Source organism: Dromiciops gliroides, chromosome 1 (assembly GCF_019393635.1).
Source record: "Dromiciops gliroides isolate mDroGli1 chromosome 1, mDroGli1.pri, whole genome shotgun sequence".
In the NCBI taxonomy this organism is placed as follows: domain Eukaryota; kingdom Metazoa; phylum Chordata; class Mammalia; order Microbiotheria; family Microbiotheriidae; genus Dromiciops; species Dromiciops gliroides.
Window position 1 is genome coordinate 101722400 of NC_057861.1, and position 26347 is coordinate 101748746.

The 26347-nt window shown below is 40.2% G+C and overlaps 1 protein-coding gene across 7 annotated transcripts in view; it reads left to right on the top strand.

Annotated features, from left to right (window-relative positions):
* Positions 1–26347, top strand: part of CYRIB (CYFIP related Rac1 interactor B) — a 193993-nt gene that overhangs the window by 62106 nt on the left and 105540 nt on the right. For 2 of the 7 annotated variants that reach the window (XM_043966657.1, XM_043966647.1), the window contains exon 1: positions 21372–21462. The exons of 2 other annotated variants lie outside the window; for them this stretch is intronic. The gene's annotated coding sequence lies outside the window, so the exon portion shown is untranslated. Of the gene's footprint in view, positions 1–21371; positions 21463–26347 lie in introns of those variants that run through there. 3 more of the 7 variants (XM_043966701.1, XM_043966684.1, XM_043966674.1) reach the window with 3 other exon arrangements.

The window sequence follows — 26347 nt, forward strand, 5'->3', positions numbered from 1 at the left end:
GGAATCAGGAGGACCTGAGTTCAAATCCAGCCTCATATACATATTAGTTGTGTGACCCTAGGCAAATAACTCCTGTCTACCTCAATTTTTTTAGTTGTAAAATGGGGTTAACAATAGCACCTACCTCACAGGGTAATTGTGATGATCCAATGAGATAATATTTGTAAAAAGTGCTTAGCACAGTGGCTGGCATAGAGTAGATACTATAAAAATGCTTATTCAGTTCTCCTCCCCTCACAGAGAGGGATCAGGCCAATTCTAAACCCCTGAATGGGGGGAAGGGGAGAATGAGCATCTACATTGTGCTAGGCATTGTAATAAGCATTTTACAAATATTATCTCATTTGATCCTCACAACAACCCTGGAAAATAGGTGCTATTATTAACCCCATTTTATAGCTGAGGAAATGGGGGCAGAAAGAGGTGAAGTGATTTGCCCAGGATCATATGGCTAGTAAGTGTCTAACGCAGGATTTAAATCTAGGTCTTCCTGATTCCAGGCCCAGGGCTCTATCCATTGTGCTACCCCGCTGACCTATGATCTAATTCACTGTTTATTTTGAAACACTTTACCTTTAGTGTGAGTAGGCTCAGAGAGTGTGACCAGATGGCACATCCTGGATAGGCTAACTGACCTATTTCTAGGACTCTTTGCCCATCACGAAAATCTGCCCCTTTTTTTATAATTTTGCAAACCTTGTCAAGGACTTCAAAAGGTAAAATCCTTTGTATAATTGGAAGCTCAATCTAGATTGAATTTCAGGCTTTGACACTTAAATAGCAGTAAAGATCTAGGATTTCCCTGGGATGGGGAACTCCAATAAGGAACTTCCTCTCCTAAGTCAGGTGCTGATCCTTTAAAATTTATAGTCTAAGAGATTTGCCTACTGCAGAGAGATTAGGTGATTTGCCCAGTGAAACAGCCAGTCTCTGTCAGAAGAAGGACTTGAACCTAGGTCTCAGATATGTCCAAACAAGGGATGGACTATCATAGGAGACAGTGAGTTCCCTGTCAGTGGAGGTGTTCAGAGACTGTGTAATAACCATTGCTAATTCTGGTACCAGGTAGAAGATAGGCCCAGATGATCTCTGAGGTCTATAATTTACTTATTTTTGGTCTGGACCCATAATGTTCTTGTACGAAATTACTACTATGGAAACCCTGCCCACCGATGCACATCAACAATTAGTTTCTAATTTAATTATGATTAGTCACCGAGAGGTTTGGAGAAGTGCATTGATTTGCCTAGGATCACACTGGTAGTATGTATCACAAGTAGGATGATACTCTGATCACAGTAAGGACAGGCTGAAAACATAAATTCAATCAAGAATGGTTTAGATGAATTCATAGATGAGAGACTGATAGCCAGAGACACCATGGATTAGTGGAAAAAACACTGAATTGGTAAATCAAGAGACTTTGGTTCTAGAGCCAGCTGTACTATCATGGGACCCTGAGTAAATTCTTTCTGCTTTTTACCACCTCAGCTCCTCCTCTCTGTTGTAAAGTTGTTAGACCAGATAATGTAAGGCCCCTTTTTGCTTTACTTATCTGCAATTCTAATATATCTAGGAGTTAAGTGAAAGGATGAGCAGAAAATCTCAGTTGTTAATTTGCTGTGTGACCTTGACCAAGTCACTTTTCCTCTGAGGGAGCTCACATTTCTCCTCTTTAAAATGGGAATGGAGTGGAGTAACTGATCTTAGCCCTCCTTTATGACTTTTAACATTCTGTGATCTTGGAAAGACAACCAACTATAGAACAGTATCCAGCAAGATTAATAAAGTTCCTTAATTAAATAAATTCCCTGGCTATTTTACTCTTGGGTGATTCTGGGTGCCCCTGTGATAGTTTCTCTCTCTCTCTCTCTCTCTCTCTCTCTCTCTCTCTCTCTCTCTCTATATATATATATATATATATATATATATATATATATATATATATATATATATAAACAAAAACAAAACCTCTCAAAGGTGACAAGCCTCATTCAAGAACAATAATAACAGAAAACCCCTAACACAACATACACAGGAAAATACGAATATAGTATGTGTGTGGTGGGGGTGGGGAACGAAAGCCTCAGAAGTGGCTTGAAGTGATTACTAGATAACATATCCCTGAGAGAGAATGAGACTCAGCATCCAGTGCTTTTATGAATAAAATGATTCTGGTTAAATAGCTTCCGGTTGTTTGGGCACCTAATGAAAATCAAACATAAACAGTGCTGCTGCAAAAGATGTAATCAAAATAAAACCCAGAAAAAACATTTTTGTTCCCCTTCCCATGAGTAATAAGACAATCTTCAGGCTGCAGAAAACCTCTGTCTGCTCTTTGTATGAAACCCCCCAGTGCGTCCATTTAATGTACTGCCACTTAACTGGGATTTTAGTCAACTCTCTGATTCATAAACTTTTGTGGCTGGTGGAAGCTTAGCAGTGACATGTGAGGTATGATTTACCTACTAATTTTGTTTTCTCAGATAGCTTTTTCTCTATTGGATAAAACCCCAAACAGGAAGTGTTCTGAGGACTGAGGGAGTAAGAGAATCAAAGAATGTTCCATTTAGAAGATGATCATGCTGATGTACTTCAGAGACGATCATAGATTCTGTACCTCAGGGGCAGCCGTGGTTGAGGTACCTCAAAGATCGTCCTGCTTGAACTGTGATTAAACAAGAATTCTTTCCACGTCACCCTGGAGAAGTGGTCATCCAACCTTTGCTTAACAACTTCGATTGAAAGGGAATCCACTGCCTCCTGGGACAGCTCATTCCATGTTTAGACAGCTCTGAAAGTTTTTCCTTACACCAACCATAAATCTGCTTCTGTAATTTCTACCTATTGCTTCTGGTCTGGTCTCTGGGGGCAATCCACTAGTTTTATCTGCTAGGTAGGCCTTTAAGTACTTGAAAATCTGTTTTCCCTCAGTCTTCTGTCTCCACACTAAAAATTCCCAGTTCCTTCAATAAATCCTTAGATATCATTATCTCTGCTCCCCTCACACTATCTTGCTTGCCCTCTTCTCAGTGTATCCTAGCTCTTCAATGTCCTTTCTAAAATGTGATACCTCTAGAACTGGCTACTCCAGATGTCATCTGACCAAGACATAAGACAGAAGGTCTTCTTCCCCTCTCCCCCCTGGTTTCAGACTCTATGCTTTTCTTAATGCAGCCAAAAATCACATATTCATATTCTCTCTGTCTCTGTCTCTGTCTCTGTCTCTCTCTCTCATTTTGCTGCCATGTCACATTATTGACTTAACAAATGTTTAGTCCCGCCAACATGTGCAGATCTTTTTCTATACAAATTATTGTCTAGGCACATCTCCCCTGATCTTGTACTTGTAAAGCTGACTTTTAATTAGAACCCATTATGAAAGATCACTTGGAAGACTGCACAGTACAGTGACAAGTACTGGATCTAGGTTCAAATCCTGTCTCTATTATTTATGGTCCATATGACCCTGGGCAAATCACTTTATTTCTCTGGGCCTCACTTTCCTAGTCTATAAACGGAGGGGATTGGATGACCTCTAAAGTCCCTCTTCGATCTCAATCTATGTTTCTGTACAACTAAGGATGTTCCCATGGCTTCCTCAGGAACCAGTTCCATTGTCTTTCCCTCTGACCAGTCAAAAAATTCTTCCTCAGTCAACCTCAGTCTGAGAAATTGTGTAGGAGGCAGTGGAAGTATTTTCTACTCTTTCTTTTAATCACTTCTACAAGTCTTTAGATCATATATCCAGCCTCTGTTTGTTATTCCAAGGAGAAGAAACTTTGCTGTTGGATCCCACAGTGAGAGCTTTGTCTTTTCAAAGGTTTGTGCATAAGGAACTATGGGTAGCATTGAGAATAGGGCAAAGTACAGAGAAAATGTAGCCTGGTATTCCCTCCCTGTTTATCTTCTTTTATCTTTATGACTTTCCAGTTGTGTGTACATCAAATGTCCAACATCCACAGGGCTTTCTGCTCACCCTTTCTTTTTCAGTCCTTTAGGAAGGTTGGAGATTCCAAAACAGCAAGACCCTCATGGAGCTGCATATTCATTTTAGGAAATCTAAAATACTTCTAAGGAAGTATATTTTCTCAGAATCTCAAGCTTGGGTGATTTTTCCTGTATTTGCAAATGGATTTAAATAGATTATTCAGTATTAAAGGAGTCAGGCTCCCTCCCCGTCCCCCCATCTAAACAAGCAAGAAAACTGCATCATAAATTTAAGATCTGCAGCTGAGAGGGATGTTAGGGGGTAACCTAGTCTAAATCCTTCCATTTTACCAAGGAGGAAGCTGAGGCCTAGAGTGGTTGTCATAATGGAGGACAAATGGCAGACCTGCGATTTGAATCCAGGTCCTTATTCTTTCTCCTATGCCATGTTGAATGTACAGAATCAAAATCATGGTGATTCACCCATTTATTATTAGACAGTCTATCAGACTGAGAAAGAATTCTTGCCTTCAAGTAAGAATTGTTTGACTGTGGCACATTGTTTTGTCTGTTGGCTCTGATGTTTGGTTAGCTCATTCAAACCTAGCTGAACTTTTTTTTTCAACTATCAAACATATTTTTTCTCTATCTTACCCCTCCACCCCCTCCAGTCCCACTGGAAAAGATGAAAACGTGAAACAAATGACTAGCTGAATATTTTCAATAATATTTCCAAGGACTGTCTTCAGTACCAATGAGGGGGTTTGCGATTGTAGAAATGGAAAAGAAAGAAAGGAATCTCTTCATAATGTTAGTGTGGAGACAGATCTGGTACCTGCCTTATATCATATTGCAGTCAGTAATTCAGTTTCAGGGTACACAATGCTATCCAGAATATGTTTCAATCTGTGTAATAAGGAGCCTTAAATTTATAGTGCCTTGTTGGATTTTTCCTTTGGGACTCTGGAATTTGTTATTGTTATTTTGCACACTGTGCAAAAGTACACTAGATTTTTCCAACCTTGTTATATAGTATACTCCTTCCCTCACTTTGTAGTCCAGCCAGATTGGTTGATTTGCCTATCACACACGACATTCCATTTCCCATCTCCGGGTCTTTGCACTGCTGTCCTTCTTGCCCAGAAAGCACTTCCCCCCGACCTCCTTTCCTGATGGAGTCCTTTGTTTCCTCCCAAACCCAATTCAAATGCCACCTTCTCCATGAAGCCTTTCTTGATTCTACCAGCTGTGCTCCATCTGACACACAGTAGGTGATTAAATACTTGTTGATTCATTGGTCTGGATTGAATGGGGTTGGGGGCGGGGTGGGTAGGTTGTGTGTCAGGAATTCTGGATTCTAGTCCTGACTCTGCCATTAATTAGCTGTATGGCACCAAGCTAAGTGATTTTGTCTCTCTGGGACTCAGTTTCTTTATCAGTAAAATAAAGAGTAAATCTAAGGTCTCTTCCAGTTGTAATCTGCGATTCTATGTGTAGATTGTTAAAATGGCATATTTATGCATATAGAAGGAAAAGAAAGGTTCATTTTTTTTTTGTCTCTGTAACCACAGTATCGTCAACATTTGGTGCATGGAGGGGTCTTGACCTCTGATTTCATTGGTGAGGGTATCCTAGCATAGAAACTTTTCTCAGATGTAGATTGGCAACTCATCTAACTTTTAGCCTTGGTTCTTGTAGGTACTGAGAAGATGTGACTTATCTGGGGTGTGTGTGTGTGGGAGGGGGAGATTCACAGAACCAGTATGTGTCAGAAGCAGTATTTGAACCTGGGTCTTCCTGACTCCAAGCTTAGTACTTTGATACTTTACCTCTGCATCTCACACATGGTAGAAGTTTAATAAGTGCTTGTTAAATTGAATTGAATGCCTTTGCCTCCTCTTATTTATCTTCCTCCTTACCTGATCCTACTCTCCCACACTTCTCCATTCTCTTCCCCAGTTTTGGGAGGCTGTCCAATGGGAGACAGAAGGGGCTCTCCAAATGGTACTAAAAATGAGGTGAGGTTTATATACGTAGAGTCAGTATATCATCATTCCATCTGTTGTCTCCTATTCCCTTCCCTCCTCTCCTAAAGTATGGGACCCCTTGGACCCACATACCTCTCAGAGAGTATGTTGCCCCTTTTTGATGTTTCCTTAACTTCATGGCAGCTTATCGTGTTCTCAGGATTATAGAAACACTCCTAGAAGGGAGCTTTAAAGCCATCTAGCCCAATACATATTTTGAGAATATGTATGCATGTATATATACTATAGAATATGAAGCCTAGAGAGGTTCAATACCTTTCTTCATTCCTTCACTGCTTAGTACAATGCTTGACTTGTAGCAATAAATGCTTGTTGATAGGCCCAGGTAATAAGTTGCAGAGCCAGAATTCAGTATAAGGTTCTCTACCTCCAAATCCAGCATTCTTTCTACCAACGCACTTGCTGTGGATAAAAATGAGGGAGGGGAGCAGAGAGATGCTCTGTCCTGGCCTGGTGTTCTTCTCCTGCTATGAAGACAATTCTGCCTGGAAGAGCCCTGGGTCTGCATTTCTTTTCTCACCAAATGCTCAAATGGATCTGGTGAGCTTTTGGTTGTATTACCTGTACAGTGTTCTATGTTAGATACCAGACAGGAAGCTGCTAACAAAACCCCCTAGAAAATGTTGACCTTTGTGGAAAGGTACTGGGATGACTCCTGTAATCAGAGTCCCTTTGAGAGCAGCCATTGTTTTTCATTTCAAGATTTTACTCAAGAAATCCCGCCTTTTTAATTATTTTTTTTTAACCAATCATAAATTTGAGGAAAGTTCCTTTCCTGGGTTCTAATGTTTTAGAAGAGTGGTTGAAATTCTGAGAAAAGTAATAGTACCATTGTCAACTAAGAATGCATCAGACTAATATTGGGAAGAAGAAGGAGGAGGAGGAGGGGGGTGAAGAGAAGAAGGAAAAGGAGAAGGAGGAAGAAAAGGAGGAGAAAGAAGGAAGAAGGAGAAAGAGGAGAAGGAGAAGGAGGGAGGGAAGAAGAGGAGGAGGAGAAGGAGAAGGAAGAGAAGGAAGGAGAAAGAGGAGGAGGAGTAGGAAGGAGAAAGAGGAGGAGGAGGAGAAGGAAGGAGAAGAGTAAGGAGAAGAGGAAGAAGAAGGAGGAGAAAGAAGGAAGGAGGAAGAGGAGGAGAAGGAGGAAGGGAAGAAAAGGAGAAGGAGAAGGAAGAAAGAAAGAGGAGGAGGAGGAGGAGAAGAAGGAAGAAGAAGAGGAAGGAGAAGAAGAAGAAGAGGAAGGAGAAGAAGAAGAAATCATCTTTCATTTTGACTTTCTGCCTTAAGGCTGCTATTAGCATTCAAAATAATAGAATAACTGTTACGTAATTGTACACAGTGCCTCTTTCTCCTGGGCCTAAGTTAACTTGTGTATAGAAAATGCAGCCTAGATTTGAAGTTTATTTAAAACTGGTGTGATTCCTAACTGAAACTACAGATGGATGGGTCAAACATGCTGTCTCCTATGGTTTCCTTCTTAATACGCACAGCCACACTAGTCACCATATAAAGCTGAGAAATGATTTGCTGTAACTCACAGGTTAAATGATTTGGGGAAGTTATAGTCAGCTGCACAAAGTCACCAAATACAGGTATTTGTGTTCTACTTAGGGACACTATCCTTCTTTTCACTGGAGATAGTCCTTCAGTTAGGCATATGAAATGTTTTTCCTCATAGCAGAAAGTAAAATGGGGGGGGGGGACTGAGTTTTCAGAGAAGGTAGAAAGGGTGGGGGGAGGGGATGATACACATGCAAGGGAGAAGCAGAGTTAGAACAGTTCATTGGGTGCTTAGAGGTGACCATTTCCTTTGGGCCCAGGGGGGCTAGAGGAGTCAAGGGAACTGTCCAGCTGCAGCTCTTTTCGGGGGTGGGATGGGAAGCCAGAGGGCCAGGCTGGCTTCCTGGGGCAGACAGCAATCAGCAAGCATCCACAATGTGTTAAGCACTCTGCTAGATGTGGGAGATAATGAAGAAAAAAAACACAAAGTAATCTCTGCCCTTACATTCTATGAGGTAGGGATGGGAGGGGCCTGGGGCTAACCATATACACATATAAGATACAAAAAATATACAGAGTATAGGGATAGGAACTGAACTTCTTGTTGCATTGAATTCCCAGGTCAGGAAACTCTAGTACCCAAAGCAGTTCATCACCTTTTCTGCAATCTGTAGGCTTACCAAGTAACCTAAAGTGCTTCAAGGTTACACTTCCCATGATCCCATAGCTACTTTGTGTTGGGGGAAGAACTTGAACCCAGAGGCCTTTCTCCATCATGTCACACTGTCTCACACAAAGTATATACAATGTAACTGGGGAGAGGGAAGCATTCATAGCTATGAGATCAGAAAAGGCCACAACATGTAGGAGGTAGTGCTTTGATCTGGACTTGTTTTGTGTTTTTTCAAAAATAATAAACATTTTTATTTATAGTTCTGGGTTCCATTTTTGTTGTTGTTGTTGTTGTTGCAGGGCAGTGAGGGTTAAGTGACTTGCCCGAGGTCACACAGCTAGTGTCACATGTCTGAGGCCGTATTTGAACTCAGGTCCTCCTGAATCCAGAGCCAGTGCTTTATCCACTGTGCCACCTAGCTGCTGCCCCCCCCCCACCGGTTCCATTTTTTTATCCCTCTTTCCCTCCCTTCCTTCCCCCCTCCCTGAGGTGGCAAACAGATATGGGTTATATGTATATGATTATGTAAAACATTCCATATTAGTAATTTTGTGTAAGAAAACTTCATTCAAAGAAACAAAATGAAAGAGTGAAAAATAGTGTGCTTCAGTTTGTTCAATATCAGTTCTTTGGAGGTGGATAGCATGTTTCATCATTAGTCCTTTGGGATTGTCTTGGCTCATTGTATGATCTGGACTTTGAAGGAAGCTAGATTCTAAGAAGTAGAGGGATAGCATGTGTGAGGAACAGCAAGCAGGTCAGTTTGGTTAGACCACAGAGTGTTAAGGGGTGTAATGTGTAATAAGTCTGGAAAGGCAGCTTGCAACCAGGTTGTAAAGGGCTTTACATGCCACAGTTAGGTGGTGCCCACATGGATGATGGTGATTAGGTGTATCAAGGGGGCTTTCATGAAAAGCTGGAGAGCAGGATAGGAATTTCTTATGCTATGAATTTCCCTCTTGGTCTCAACAAGAAATTTGGCAATTCTTAGACCTGCCCTGATTGTTAAATCTAACAAGTCCCTCCTCACCTCAATAGTTAAAGGATCTGTGAGCTCAACAATGTGGGCATGCCCTACTGGGACACAGATCATAACACATCTGTACCTGACCAGTTTGGTGATTCTGGACAGAGTCCTCCTGGAGGGTAGTTAAAGGGTGTAAGCCCAATGTACTGGGGCCCTCCTTGTATTTCTCCTGGTTTCACAAGAATACCAGTGGAGCCAATGGATTGTTTGTCAGTTATTCTTCAATTTTGTTACATGATTTGACCATCTATTTTGACCATACGTTTTTGGGATTGTGTCCTTTACGTTGCTTCTCCAATGTATTTTCTTGTTGATAATGTGCTGCAGTCTGCATATACCTACCATGTATCTTTCCAGGTTTTTTGGGGGTGATCTTTGTCCATTCGCATTATCTGTTGTTTAGTGGTTTCAGTCATTTCAGCTGTCTGAATCTTTGTGACCCTATTTGTTTTGTTTGTTTGTTTGTTTTGGCAAAGATATGGGAGTGAATTGCCATGTCCTTTTCCAGCTCATTTTTACAGATAAGACAAAGAGGGTTAAGTTGGTCCAGTTTTAGTTGTCTGGGATTACACAGCTATCTCAGGACATATTTGAACTCAGAAAGTTGAGTCTTTCTGACTGAAGGCCTGGCAGTCTCTATAAAACATCAACACTAATGGACAAACTCTTTTTTGTTTATACAACTGCATATCATTGTCTGTATATAAAGCATACTTCATTTTTCTTTTGTGGCTAGTTAAGGTAAAATTCCTCTGAATGATTATCAGTCTCTTTAACAGGCTTTGCAATGTTCTAGGACCAAGAAGTCCCTTATTATTATTAAAGTTTGGAGAGATCACTGAAAAGCTAAGAGACATAGTCATTTAAAGTTGCCTTTTCCCCTAAGTACTAATTCTGAGAGGTCTTTGCTAATTACTTCAGCCCGAAGTGCTCCCTTTTCAGAGAGTGGTACAGTTATTATGTGTCTTTTGTCCTGTAGTTATTTTTTTTTTCTTGTCTCTCCAACTAGATTGGAAACTCCTTGACAGAAGTCTTACTGTAGACATGTAAGAATCCTTACTGCTATATACCTTTCAGGATCATACACACAGTAGACACCTAGTAAACTCCTGAAATGACATTTTGATTGGTTAATTCAGATACCCAGGGCATATCATATGTCCTAAACATTTGTGGTTCCTTCTCTTTCTACTTTAGCTCAACAGACATTTATTATATGTTTATGTTGAATTTGGTCCTATACTACATGGCAGAGATCCTGTTCTAAAGTCCTTGCCCTTGGTCCAAATAGGGAGAAAAAAGGCATGTACACAAATAACTGTGATATAAGAAAATATGAACTAAGGGTAGAAGAGAGGTCCAGAGATGTGCTAAGAGAAGGTCAAGAAGGGAGAGAGACTTTTTAGTTAGAAATACCCTAAAGAAACTGGGATTAATTCTGTTGTGTGGAACTACAAGTGCCCCAGTGGTATCACCTCATCCCAGAAAACATAAAATGCTTATAACAATTAAGAAAATATCCTATCAACTTAGAATAGATAAGTAATAAGATAGATATTATTTGTGATGAAAAGTTCTAGGTTCTTGCCTTTTCTTTATTTGACTCCCATTTCAGGTTCACTTTTTTTTTTTTTTTTTTTTGCAGAGGCAATGAGGGTTAAGTGACTTGCACAGGGTCACACAGCTAGTAAGTGTCAAGTGTCTGAGGCTGGATTTGAACTCAGGTCCTCCTGAATCCAGGGCCAGAGCTTTATCCACTACGCCACTTAGCTGCCCCTCAGGTTCACTTTTGTAGGGGCCAAATTTAATATGGGGAGAGTTAATTGGGTGGCTTGCCCTAATATTGGGGTTCAGAAAATAATGAGGGACCTCTGCGTCCAAAGTTTCCTCCCTTCCAAACTACCTTTCTTTAGTTATTTCTCCCAGGCCAATAAAAAAGGAGATAAATAGCCTCTTTTCCACAAACAAATCAGGTTTTATTAATGGGAATAAAATACACAGCAAAGGTGAAATTAATTAAGCCAATGACAAGGGAATAAGGAAAGAGAAAAATGGATAAGCTCCCTGGCTCTAGCAAAGATTGACACAATCCCCAAACTTGCTTCCAGCTCAGCTAATTCAAAAAGCTGGACTTGTTTTTTATTAACTCATCACCTGGGGTCCGGAGTTTCAATAGGAAACAGCTGTGCAGCTCCTCTGCAGTCTGCTCTTGGAAGCTTACCGACAGGAAAAACGAGCTCCCCTCAGTGAGCGTTCCCTTTTCTACTTTTACTCTCCCTCCCCTAAAAGGGAGGTCCTTCAAGCTGGATGTCAGAGAGTGGTTCCCCTGCTGACATCAGCAGCATACATCACTCAGGGCAGACCAGGTGTGGCTCATATCCAATTATCCCAAGTAGGTACCTAGCTGGTTTCTCAAACAGCACTAGATCATTCAGGTGGGACCCCTGGGCATCTGCCAAATTCCATTATTTTATCACACTTTCTGCATCATGATATATTTTAATTAACAGTGTGACTTCAGGACAAAAGCTTTCTATTTGTATCTGTTTCTTCCTTTATAACCATCCATCCATCCACTCAAACAATTATTAAGCCTAGCCATGCTAGTAGGTACTGGGGGAGAAAGAAAAAATTGACAGGTAGATAATAATTCTACCATGAGAGAGGCGACATGGTGCAGTAGATAAAGTGCTGGGCTTGGAGTCAGAAAGACGTAGGTTCAAATCTTGCTTCAGTGACTCCTGGACAAGTCACTTAAACTCTTTAGGCATCAGTTCTCTCATCTATAAAATGATGAGGTTGGACTTGATGGCTTATAAAGTCCTTTCCTTCTCTAGATTTATGATCTTATGATCTGGTCTCTGCCACATAAGAGCTGTGTGACTCTGGGCAAGTCTCTTAATCTCACAATGCTCCAGGATATTCACTCACAACTGTAAGTAAGAGACAAGTTGATGATCTGTATAACTGGAGGAAACTTTTTACATTGGAAGATTTTTTTAAGCCAAGAATTCCCCACATCAGTGAAATCACAGGCCTAGACAAGAAAAAGATGCTAATTCACATTTTCATCTACTCCTTTACAACTATTGGTGAGGCAGGTACTGTGAGTTTAGAAAGATTCCTGGTGCTGTTGCTTATTACTTGTGTGATCTTGAGCAAGTCACAATCTTTCTAAGCCTGTTTCCCTGATTGTAAAATGAGGGGTTGTACACTTCCAGTTCTGCACAGGAAACAGGCTCAGAGAGAGCTCTCTTAATGAAGGGATTTGCTCATAGTCACTGTACTAGGAAGTGGTCAAATGTAAGTCTTCTGAGACCAAGCCCAGTGCTGTTATTTTTAATACCAAGTTGTATTTCCTCACCTTTACTTTCCACCAGCCTCTTCATTCTTTTCTGCTTTCTCCCCCAAACAAACATTTTTTTAAAAAGGTTTGTTGATGCTTTTTGTTTTAATATCACAATGATTTCTGGAAGTACCCCCATTTCCCTATCCTTCATTAAAACTGGACCCTTTGGGGATTCATAGAAAAGCCATTAAACAAAACCACCCATCTTATAACATATACAGCATTAGTTCCCTGTCTCTCTGCCAACATATATATAAGTGTATATATATATATATATATATGTATACACACACACACACACACACACATATATACATATATATAGTGATGTTTAAAATCTAAATGTGTGGTCACCTTAAATTAGAAGCTTTAGCACATATATCTCATGTAATATATGAGAAGATATTAGGTTATGATAGTCATATGATTAATTAATTTAGTTCCATAAACTTTTTATGTATTTAGTAATATATGAGTATTATGTCTATTATTATATAACAGGGGAATATAAATCCATGCTATATATATTGTTGTATAATTAATTTGATTCTATAATATATAAATGTCATATTAAGGAATATTACATGCCAATGAAGCCAGGTTTCATTATCTCTTTCCTCTGACCATTATTAGTTTTTTAATTACTCATAGTTTTCTTTCCTTTTAGGAGTCTTTTCCTTTACACAAATACCATTTTAATGACAGTAACAAAGTTAATAACGAGGCAAATCAGACACTCCCCTCCTTAGGCAAAGACTTTTAAAAATGGCCTTGATAAAATTGTATAGTAAAATAGATAAAGATTTCTTTTCTCATTACTCATTAGCTAAATTTATGTATAGGGCTCAGGGAAGACTTTCAAACAGAGGCAACTATCAAATGATTTAGGGTCTCTTCTGTGCTATTCTGCCTGAAGGCAGGAGATGGGCCTAGACCTCTGAAAGTTCATTCATTCATTCATTCAATAAACATGTATTAAGAGCATTCTGCCTGTGGTGTACTTTTCTGGGAACTGTGAGAGATACAAATATATATATAAGATATATTCCCTAAACTCATACACTTCACAATCTAGGAGGGAGATAAGATATAAACAAAGAGCATTATAATATATAATATTACATGCTAAGGGCATTAAGTAACTAGGTATGTTGGGGTAGGATAGGGTGGGAGGAGCATGGAGGTCTGAAAAAATTCTTTTAAAATATATATATTTTTTTCAACCAGCAACAAAATACAATATTTCCTTTCTCTTTCCCACCTCCATTTTGGGGAAGGACCCAGACCAGCCATCTCTCCTTTTTCCAGACTGAACCAACTTGGACATGGGTACATCCTATGCCTTTTAATGTCACAATAATTTCTGGAAGTACCCCAATTTCCCTATCCTTCATTAAAACTGGACCCTTTGGAGATTCATAGAAAAAACATTAAACAAAACCACCCATCTTATAACATATACAACATTAGTTCTCTGTCTCTCTGTCAGCATATATGTGCTTTTTTCTTTCTTTTTTTAAAATTATCTTTCCAGTCACAAAAATTAACTTTAATTTTTTTAACAACTTAAAGTTCCAAATTCTCTTCCATCCTTCTTCCCCTACCCCCTCATTGAAAAGGTAAGCAATTTGATAAAGGTTATACATGTGCAGTCAGGCAAAACATGTTTCCATATTAGTCATGTTGTGAAAGAAAATGATGACAAAAAGCACCCAAGAGATATAAAGTTAAAAAAAAAAAGTGTGCTTCAATATGCATTCAGATTCCATGAGTTCTTTCTCTGGAGGTGGATAGCACTTTTCATCATAGTTCCTTCAGAAGTGTCTTGGATCACTGTATTGCTGAGAATAACAAGCCATTCACAGTTGATTATTATATAATATTGCGGTTGCTTTGTACAATGTTTTCCTAGTTCTGCTCACTTCACTTTGCATTAGTTCATTTAAGTCTTTCCAGTTTTTTTGAAAGTATCCTGCTCATCATTTCTTATAGCACAGTACTATTCCATCACAATCATGTACCATAACTTGTTCAGCCATTCCTCAATTGATAGGCATCCCCTCAGGTTCCAATTCATTGCCACAGCAAAAGAGCTGCTATAAATATTTTTGTACAAATAGGTCCTTTTCCTTTTTAAAAAAATCTTTTTGGAATACAGACCTAGTAGTGGGATTGCTGGATCAAAGAGGATGCACCATTTTATAGCCCTTTGGGTATAGTTCCAAATGCTCTACAGATTGGTTGAATCAGTTCACAATTCTACCAACAGTAGAATTTTACCACATCACCTCCAGCATTTGTCATTTTCCTTTTCTGTCATATTATTTAATCTGATAGGTGTGAGGTGGTACCTCTGAGTTGTTTTAATTTGAATTTCTCTAATCAATAGTAATTTAGAGCATTTTTTTCATGTGGTTATAGATAGCTTTAATTTCTTCATCTGAAAATTGCCTGTTCATATCCTTTGACTATTTGTTAATTGGGGAATTCCAATCCCCCTTTCAACTCCCTTTTATATAGGTTGTCTTCCTCCCATTAGAATGTAAGCCTTTGAAGGCAAGCATGAAGACAGCTTTTTGCATGTACTTATATCCCCAGTTCTTAGCATAGTGCCTGGCATATGGTAAACATTTAACTGCTTGTTGACTGACTCGGAGAGCAACTTCCGTGGAGTGTCTTTGAAGATTCTCTCTCTCTTTCTTTTTTTTTTTTTCTTTTTTTAGTGAGGCAATTGGGGTTAAGTGACTTCCCCAGGGTCACACAGCTAGTAAGTGTTAAGTGTCTGAGGCCTGATCCGAACTCAGGTCCTCCTGACTCCGAGGCCGGTGCTCTATCCACTGCGCCACCTAGCTGCCCCTGAAGATTCTCTTAATGCTACCTGACTACTTTATTGAAGCATATAATATCAGAGTCATTCTTTGGGAAAGGTTTGGTCATAAAGATTTCTAGTCTATTGTGCCATTAGCCACACACTGAGCTGAAATGTTTTGTTTTTGTTTTTCCTTAAGGAGGAGAATCTACCATGTGTCTTGTTAGATTTTTCTGAAAGTAGGAAATCTTTTTCAGTTTTTCAAAGGTAATTTGCTTAAGATATCATTAGCATTATGGATCCACTACAGTTATTTGAAGGAACTGGGGATGTGGAGCCTGGAAAAGATATGACTCAGGGGGGATATGTTATCGATGATGGTGGTAGTGGTAATGGTGATGATAATGATAACACCATATAATAGCTCACATTTAAACAGTGATTTAAGGTATATGAAGTCTTTCTTTCCTTGCTAGAGTATTTGTCTACAAACATCTATAGGGGTGTCAGGTGGTATAATGGAAAGAGAGGTAGGCTCAGTGGAATCCAGGAGAGCCAGGTTTATTTCCTGGGTAGCTTATTTTATCTCCCTTAGCCTCTATTTTTATAGCTCCAAAATGGGAATAATGTTCCTTATAGGAATTTCTTAACCGCCCAGGGTTGTTGCAAAGCAAACGCTTTGCAAACTTTAAAATATTACCAAAATGTGGGCCGTCATTAATTTATGAATGATGGAAAGGATTTTCTCTGTGTGACTCCTGAGGGCAAAGATTGCAGTAGTTCCATATAAGGAAACTGTCTAACAGTGGAAGGAAGCTGCCTCTGGAGGTAATGAGTTCCCAGTCATTCAAACTGTTTCCACAAAGCCTGGATGACCACTTGCTTTGCAACTACATGGCATGATGGATTGAGTTCTGGTTTTGAGTCAGAAAGACCTGGAATTCAAATCAATCCAGCCTCAAACCCTCATGAGCTGTATGAACTTGGGCAAACCACTTAACTATTGCCTGCTTCAGTTTCCTCAGTTGTGAAATTGGGATAATTATGGCACTTCCCTCTATCAGTGCTGTGAGGATGAAATGTGATAAAATTTGTAAAGCACTTTGTAAACACTAAAGCACTCTATCAAATGATAGTAGTAGTAGCAGTTGTTGTTAAGTGTTCAATATTTGCTGAGATCCCTTCCAACACCTTACTGGGTGATTGAGGTGGATGAAGAAAGAAGTGAATATAGGAAAAAGTAGTTCTTTTTTTCTTATCTTTTTCATGATTAAATTTTTTTGAGGGGTCTGGACTTATGAATCATCAGTATGAGGAGTTCTTGGGGTGAAAATTCCCAATACCTATGTACCTTTTCTGTAATTTGTAGTCTTAGATAAAAAGGAAGGTTTCAGAGAAACCTGTGAAGACTTCTATGAACTGATGCAGAATGAAGTAAGCAGGAGAACAATATATACAATTAAAACAATATTATAAGGACAAAATAACTTTGAAAGACTTAAGAATACTGATCAATGCAACAACCAACCACATTTCCAGCGGACTGATGATAAAGCATGCTACTGAACTCCTGACAGAGAGGCGAGAGATTCAGTGTGCAGAATGAGACATATTTTTAGACATGGTCAATGTGGGATCTGTTTTGCTTGACTATGTATATTTATTACAGGTATTTTGGTTTTGTTTCATTTTTTTCTTCCAATGGTGAGGGAGACACACACACACACAGAAAGAGAGAGAGAGAAACACAGAGACATACAGACACAGAAAGACAGAAAGAGACAGAGACAGAGAGAAGAGAGAGGAGAGAAACAGGGAAGAGAGAGAAGAGAGAGTAGATAGAGGAAAGAGAAAGAGACAAGAGACAAGAGGAGAGAGAGGAGACAAGGGAGGAGAGAGAATAGAAAAGAAAGAGGAAAGAGGAGAGAAAGAGAAAAGAGAGAGAAGAGAGGAGAGAAAAGAAAGAAATAAGAGAGAGGAAGAGATGTGTGGGGGGAGAGCAAAGTGATAGATTTTATAATTTTAGGGAAATATAAGATAAAGCACACTTTATGGCTCAGGGGAAGGGAAAAAATAGCAATTAATATTTCACAATATGGTAGTGTCTCTAGAAGGGAAGTATTGGTTTTACTTAGGATTCTATTTGTGTTGTAGCTTTTTTCTCTTTGTTAAGTATCTAGCCCTTTAACAAACACAAGTAGGGAAATGAATCGTAGGAGAAAGAACTCTGGGTTTGGAGTCAAAGGACCTTAGTATTTAGTACCTGTCTGACCTTTCACCTGATCTCTCCTAGCCACTTTCTCATCTGTAAAATGGGTATAATGATTTCTCAGTTACCTCACAGAATTACCACTGTGAACAAATGAGATGATCTCTATAAAGTGCTATATACATATCCGCTATTATTATCTCTAGCAATTAATCCACATTAGCTATCAGATTGCTTGGTATTGAAGGTCTCTTGGTCATTAGTTTCTAAGGACTATCACTTTCTTTTTTTTTTTTTAAACATTTTTACTTAAAGTTTTGTGTCCTAAATTCTATCCTTCCCTCCCTCTGTCTGCTCCCCCCTCTCCGAGACTGTAAACAGATATAGGTTATACATGTGCCATTATGTAAAGCATTTCCATATTAGTAATTTTATACAAGAAAACTCAAATAAAAGAAAAAAAAGAAAGTGAAAAATATGCTTCAGTCTGTATTCAATCGATATCAATTCTTTCTCTGGAGGTGGAAACTATGCTTCATCACTGCTCGGTGTTTTTAAAGTTTTTGTTCCTTTAGTAAGCATTTACTAAGCATCAATTCCTACAGGTGGGTCCTAGATTGGTACTAGATTTTGTAATGGATAAAACAATCATCCAGGAATCAGAAAACCCAGCTTCTAAGATGGGCTTCACCATTTATGAGCTGTGTGATCTCTTCTGAATCTCAGTTTCTTCATCTATAAAATGGAGATGGTGACTTGAGATGAAAGGAAAAGTGTGAGATAAAGCCATTAGGCAAGTTGGAGCAGGATAGACACTTGGGGGGTGTGTGTGGGAGTATAGATAAGAAAAGGGACTTGAAATGGTATATTCAGCTGACCCCAGGGATCTAATGTTCTGGAGACAGCCCTCAAGAGAGAATGGGTGCTGGGGGCAGCTAGGTGGCTCAGTGGATAAAGGACCGGCCCTGGATTCAGGAGAACCTGAGTTCAAATCCGACCTCAGACACTTGACACTTACTAGCTGTGTGACCCTGGGCAAGTCACTTAACCCCCATTGCCCTACAAAAAACCCCCCAAAAGACAAAAACAAGAGAGAATGGGTGCTGTGGTGAAGAGATGAAAGGGAATGAGTGGGTAGAAAATGGCCTGCAGTTCATATGGACATATTTTGGCCAAGGACAGAGGAATATTTGATTTTGAGAAGACTGAGTAAAGGTAGGAATGCTGCCTTCAAATATTTGAAAAGCTGTTACATAGAAGGAGGACAGGTGTTCTGCATTTCTAGAGCCAGCTGGTGGAGTTTACAGGAAGACAGATTTTAGTTAAACATGGGAAACTTTGTTAAGAAGAGCTGCCCAGAAACTGCATGGATTCCACCTTAGGTTGTGAGGTGGTGCACAAGGTGGTAGGATGATCGTCTTGTTCAGGGACACAACAGATAAGATTCTTGTCTTGAGTGGACTGGATGATGTCTGAGAATCTTTCCAATTCTTCAGATTCTGTATAATTTAGGGGTTAGTACCTATAAGGATCTACTCCCTGGCTAGAGTTAAGAGTTGTGGGGCTATAAATATATATAAATATATATATATATATATATATATATATATATATTTTTTTTTTTTAGTGAGGCAATTGGGGTTAAGTGACTTGCCCAGGGTCACACAGCTAATAAGTGTTAAGTGTCTGAGGCCGGATTTGAACTCAGGTCCTCCTGATTCCAGGGCCAGTGCTCTATCCACTGTGCCACCTAGCTGCCCCTGGGGCTATAAATATTAATGTTCTATCACCTTACCTATAGACCCAAAGTTCTTTTAAGGAATTTTTTTTTTTTTGGTGGGACTATAGGGGGTTAAGTGACTTGCCCAGGGTCACACAGCCAGCAAGTGTCAAGTGTCTGAGGCTGGATTTGAACTCAGGTACTCCTGAATCCAGGGCCGGTGCTCTATCCACTGTGCCACCTGGCTGCCCCCTAAGGAAAATTTTAATGCCATCAATAAGTATAAAATGTGAGGTCAGGACCATTTACATTTTAAACAGATTGATGAAGATGATATATTACACATCAGTAGTAGATTTATGACAATTAGAATGGAAGGGAAATGGTCAATGGAGCCCTGGCATAGCATTTGTCCTGTGAAAGCCACCTAGTTTTCTTGGGCTTTAAGTTCCAAACTTCTGTTGTGTTGAATAAATATCAACTAATCTTTTTTTTTTTTCAGTGAGGCAATTGGGATTAAGTGACTTGCCCAGGGTCACACAGCTAGTAAGTGTTAAGCGTCTGAGGCCGGATTTGAACTCAGGTTCATACTGACTCCAGGGCCGGTGCTCTATCCACTGCGACACCTAGCTGCCCCAATATCATGTCAAAAGAATGACATGAATGTTCTCCTATTGTTCAGGTTTTGGTGCATTATATAGTTTCATGGACATAGGAAGGGCCAATATCTTTCCTTTTTCTTCCTGAAATTCCCTCAAAACTTCAACCCTTAAACTTAAGGCTTTGAAATAAAAATAGAAACTTCTTAGGGAGGGCTAATGCTTCAAGCTGTCAATCATTTATGGCAGGGCAAGTTTTGTTAATGGGGTTGGAGGAGAGATCTGGAGCTGTCAGGGTATAGTTGGGAGAACAGGGGAAAGAGCTAGGCATAGGTTGTGTGTGTGGGGAATTGGGAGTGTCAAGGATTTGGAGGTTCTTTGCCTGTTTGTCAAGGACTTCTGAACAAGATGATATATCTCAAAGTGCATTGAACACTTCTGTCTTAAGGTAGCATGCAAATGTAAATTTCTGGGCTACTTTCCTAACTTGTACTTGTGGGCTGGATCCCCAGAGAGTGGCTGCTACCTTGCAAACTAGGGGCAACCCTGGGGACCTGTACTTCTTAAATTATGACTCCCCCTTTCTTCCCTTCCCAAGAATAACCCATCAGTAAAACACAATTACCTCTTAGCAAAGGCATTTACTAAAAAGGTGTGGCTTTCCCATACAATGTAAACTCCTTGAAGGCAGGGACTCTTTTCATTTTTTATTTCAGTTAGTACAAGTGGCTGGCATATAGTAGGCGATTAATAAATGCTTGTTAATTAACTGCACATGCTATGCACTTAATACTGCATTTAATACTTAAGTTGTATTGTGCCTTAAAGTGTCAGTCAAAAAGCATTTATTAATCGCCTAATGTGTGCCAGGCTAGAAACCAAGGTCCCTGTCCTCAAAGAGCTTTCATTTTTATGCCTTAAAGTGCATGCACAGCAGTTGATACCCAGTTAAGGGGCATGTTCTCTGAGAGGGAGGGCGAGGAGGGACGCGTGAAACCCCTGGTTCACCTCCGTGGAAACATACGCCTTACGGTCCCTTTAAGAAGGGGAGGGGGAGTGAGGAAGCCGAGGGGAGGGCCCTCCTTCCCTGCCCAGTGCTAGCCTCTCTTCCCTCCCCTAGCGCCAGCTCTGCCCGACCACCTGTCTCCAGCAGCCGCCCCGCCCCACCCCTTTTCCAGCGGGGAGGGGAGAGGAAAGGAGGCGGAGAAAAAGCCGGCGGACAATTTACCTTGTGGGGCGCGGCGCATGCGCACAGCTGGACAGGTCCCCAGCGCCCTCACTTCCTGGCATTCCCCCTTTCCCTCCCCCTTCCCCTGTACATCCGGGTTACTTGCCCTCTCCGGTCGTAGTTGCCGCTGCCGCCGCCTGGCTCGTCGCCGCTCCGCCACAGGGGCAGGTGCGGAGGGCTCCCGGTCCCGGCCGTCGCCGCTTTCCCTGCTCCCGCCCCGGGGCTCCCCCTAGCGCCGCAGAGGAGTCGCCTCCACATCCTCCTCCTCCTCCTCCTCCTCCTCCTCCTCCTCTGCCGCCGCCGCCGCCGCCGCTCCGGGGTGGGGGAGGCGAGAGGAGCGGGGCAGAGCCGAGCCCGGGAGGCTCTCGGGCTACGGGTGAGTTGCTCCCTCGTGAGGGGATTCCCCCCTTTCCTTTTTCCGCCCGCCCCTCCCCCAGTCCCGTGCCCCCCTCCCCCTTCCGCTATCTCTCTCTCTCTCTCTCTCTCTCTCTCTCTCTCTCTCTCTCTCTCTCTCTCTCTCTCTCTCTCTCTCTCTCTCTCTCTCTCCGGCCCCCAACGCCTTCCAGACCGCTGCTCAGCGAACCCACGCCGTCTGCCCTCTCCAACTACCCCTCGCCTTCCTTTCCCTCCCCCCCCCCGGCGCCGCCCCCTCCTTTCCTTTTCCCTCTCTTCCTTCTCCATTCATTCATTCATTCATCCATTCATCCATCTATCCATCGATTTCCCCCACCTCCTCCGTCCCCCAACTTTCTTTACCTCTCCACACTCCTGTCCCCGGCTTTCCTTGCCCTCCCTTCGCCTCTCTCCCCTTTACAGAAACTCGTCTCTTTCCCTGCCCCTCTTCTCGATCCCTTCTCTAATTTTCCCCTCCCACGTGGACTCCCCTTCACCCCTCACCCCATTCCCAATTTTAGCTCTTACCTTCCCACCCAGCAGAGGCTTCTTCCTCCCGCTAGATTTGGTCTCTCTGGTGCTTGGCTCACTAAACCCCTCCGGGGCTCCTCTCACCCCGTTTTAGCTAGGACCTCGTCCCTGCTTCCCTCCCCCCCCCCCCCTCCGCCCCCGGGCCCTGCCCATCATAGAATTCTTTCCCCGTCGCCGCCCTTTGGGGTATAGAATTTGTCCTTTACCTCTATCACTTCCCTCCACCTGCGCTGTCAGTCTCCCCCTCCCCGCCTTTAAAAAAATCCCCCCCCCCTTTTTTTTCTTTAGCCTCCTCATTCCCACCATTCAGGCTTCTGATTCCCATTCAGCTAGGGTGTGGCCTTCGGGTGTTTCCAAAACATATAATTTTACTGTAATTACCAAAAACTCGTGGCAGTCAAATTCTAGTGGGAGAGTCTATTTGGAGTCAGATTGTGGAAGACCTTTAAAAAATATCATGGATGTCCTGATCATATCAGATACCTCTGGAAGATTATTTGATTCTTTTCTGATTCTGAAATTAGGTAATAGCTTCTTTATTTTAATACTCTGCTGCTATGGTTTCTTATGCCAGTATTTCTGCGGCTGATGTACAGTATAACCTGCTAATAGAAAGTGTTTCTTTGAGACTTTTTCTTGTCCAGTCAGCAACATTTGAGTGTCCACTATGTGCAGAGCACTGATGGAATTCATGAATATTCTCAGTGAACTGGAGTGCCATTCTCAGTTGCTCAGCTAAGTTTTCTGTATGGAACAATACCCTCACTATTAAGGACCTGTATTTACATTTCTCAATTTCCAGTTAGTTGATGGACTCGATACACTGTTATCACTTAAAAAATCTGTTGTGATATTTTTGTAAGATGGGGAAATTGCACGTTTTTGTACTCTATAGTTGGGAAGTTTAAATCTAAGAATATTTTACTTTACTCAAAGATTTCAGTCAGGTGGGCACATGTATACTTTATTATTGAAGGTAAGATTAGATTGATCTAAATGAAGATATGTTATCTTTTTTGATTTTTATAGTTGTGTAATGTTAGAAATAACACTTTAGGTCTGGAACTGCAGGATAATTGGGCATCACAATATCACCCAGCTATGTATTCATTGAATTAAATGATAGTTTTATTTTTATGACTAGTATCTATAGTCATAATCTATAAAAGGAAATTTGTTGTCCCAAGGCATCGGAATAATACTTATTCTATGTAATTCATTCAATAAACATTTATTAGTGGCTATTTAGGCAGAGTGTACTGTTAAATGTTAGGCTGCTGTGTGTTGACCCAAAGTTAAGTCCTATCTCTGACCTCAAAAAGCCTGCAATATTTTGGGGGATAGGAGGGGAAGGGGAATAGAGGACATACCTACACACTCGTTCAGTACTTTAAAAGATTCTATAGTTTCATTACTTTTTCCACTGATTAAGATCAAAACTTTTCCTCACCTTAGTAGTCAGGATTAGACTGTCTAAATCTAAAACAAATTAAGATATAAATGCATAAGAGGAACATAAAGAGACCTGAGGCTATGTTGAGTGCTGGAGTTAGAAGACCAAAATAAGAGTCTTTGCCCTCAAGGAGCTTAAATTCTTCGGGTGAGATAACAACATTTAAGAAGATAAGTAAAGTATAAGGGGAGATAAAATGTAGTGTAAAGGAAGTATTAAGTGGGAACGAGCCCTAACAATTTAAGGGTAAGGTGGAGGTGATCCTTGAAGAATTATGTTAGGGAAGAAGACTAGGGAAGTTCATTCCAGGTACTAGAGATGTCCCTGTTATTAGCAGGGAGATAGGAAGTAAATTTTATGTTGGTAAAGGAAGTTGTAAGAAATAAAGTCAGAAAAATTGTTGGAGTCAGGTTGTGGAAGACCTTAAGTGTCAGTGTAAGGTGTCTATATTTTAATATGCAGTCACTGATGTTTTTTGAACAGACATAGACATAGACAAACCTGTATTTTGTGAAAATTACTTTGGCAGATGTGTGGAGAGAGAATTGATTTAGAGAGAGGGAGAGGTCCTGGAAGTAGGGACATGGATTAAGATAGAGGTACAGTAAGTAGAACAGGGAGGAGTTGATGAGGACTTGAACTTGGTCAGTGTGAGTGGAGTTAAAAGGATGGACAAAAGAGAAACAGTATTGGGTATGAAATCTGGAGATTAGAGTCAAGAGTAACTCCAAAGTCATAAACTTGTGTGTCTGGGAGGATGGTTGGTACGCTTAATAGAAATAGGGGGCATTTGGAGAGGAAATTTTTTTTGGGGAAGATAATGAATAAAAAAGTATTTGTCATGATATAGTCCTCAATGCAAGTACAATCTAATGGGAGAGACAAAAGATAGAGCACAGTGGTGACTAGAGAAGGGTTTTTTGGTCTGGAGAATCACAGGGATGGTGACTAGAGGACTACCGGGTAGTCAGTTTTCCTCATCCTTTCTTGTAAGAGTTGCAGTACTTTTGATTACTGTTTCTAGAGCCTACCTGTTGGGGAGGGGGGTGGCAGGATGGGTAGCAAGATGTCTTTCCTACTAGGCCCTAGTTTCCTTGTGGATGACTGAATCAGATGTGAAGTACAGTCTGGGGCTAGCTAGATGGAGTTTTAGTGAGTTTACACTAACCCTGGTCTAGTTCCAAAGCCGAGAGGATTAACTCATAATGAATGTTTTTTTTTTTTATGTAAGTGAGTTGTCATCCAGGAAGAGACTCCTGTTCAGAAGGCTATTGTTAATGTATGACTATTAGGCAGTGAAGAGCCACTAAAGGTTTTTGAGCACAAGAAAGAGGTAGTCATAATTATGACCAAAAACTATGATGGTACACAAGAATAATCTGTCAGCAGTGTGTGTAGGATAAATTGGAGTCAGAAGAGACTGGAGGCAGGACATCTATTAGTTCTGATCCTCATTAGTTCAGATGAGAGTAATGAGGACCTGAATTTAGGAGGACTTTATTTAGTTGTCTTGCTGACAGTAGAAATAGCAAGGAAGGATAATGAAATATATCACTGTCTTCAATAATAACATTTGTAGAAGACCATTCCCCTGGAGAGTTAAAATTTTAAAATGATTTTTGATCATTGGGGTACATATGTTTTAACTATAAGGTTCAAAAATGAACATCTCTGGGTGATCTTTCAAAAGAAAGATAATTTTGCTGATTTATTGAGTACTAAGTATTTTTTAAAAGTTTTAACAGTACTGTAGCTGACTCAGGGGAAACTTTAGTTTTTATAAAATGTCGTAGAATCTATAGTATGCTTATTAGACTATAAATTGCTGTGCAGAAGCCAGATTTCTCAGATGCTTAAGAAAGTGATTGTTGACCAAAGGGATTAGCAGAGGTATGATCTGTAAATTGATTTTACTATTTTGATAAAGTTATAATTTAATAGTATACTTCATCCAGAGGCATAGTCTAGCGAATTCTGATAGGTTGCAGGTTAATATTTCATGATTCAGATTTTATTCTTTTGAACCTTCCAAGTATGAATTTCTTAATAAAAATAGATCCAATAGATCATGTTTGATGTAGTTTTTTTATTTTCTGGTCGCCAGATAATTTCTTTTTGGCCAGTAATAAATGTGATGGAGGTGAATTTAGCTAATAAAAAAAGTTAAAACCATTTTATTCATCCAGTAATCTCTTATTGCCCTAGACCTTGGGGAAAATAAAAAAAAGATGAGTACAAGTTTCATCTCTTCAAGAAATGAATTGTTTACATTTATATATCATTTTCTGGTTACAGTGTGCTTTACTGATATTTCATTTGATCTTCAAAAACAATCCTATGGCATCTGTAGTGCAAATAGTATTATCTCCATTTTACAGAAGTAGAAAGTGAAGTTCAGAAAAATGTAAGTCTTGCCCAAGGTCATATAGCTAGGAAATATCAGAGTTCAGCTTTTGACAGAATGTTTATTTAGTTTTAAAAGGAAATATTATCTGCTTCATTTGTAGGTTGAAATTATTCTTTATTTCAGCCCAAGCATTTTCCAGTACTCAGTTTGTAGCTTCTGTAGAAAATGTGGAACTGGATAAGCATTTAACTTTCCATTTGATATTTGAAAGGAAACATCACAGAGTTTGAAATTTTTTAATCTTATTAACTCTCTGTTAGTAGTCCAGACTACTCTCATCCTGGCAGTAGAAAAAAAAATGTTAGGTCATCATAGCATTCCAAAAATGTGGTATAACTTTTGGAAGAAGCTTGATCTTTGCTTTTCCAAGTACCTACCTTGTAAAATGTTGAAGGTTAGTAATGGGTTACATGCCACCTTAGCCTTCTTTGGGGAAGAGGACTATAGGAATGTCATTTAGTTTTGTTCTTGAGCTCA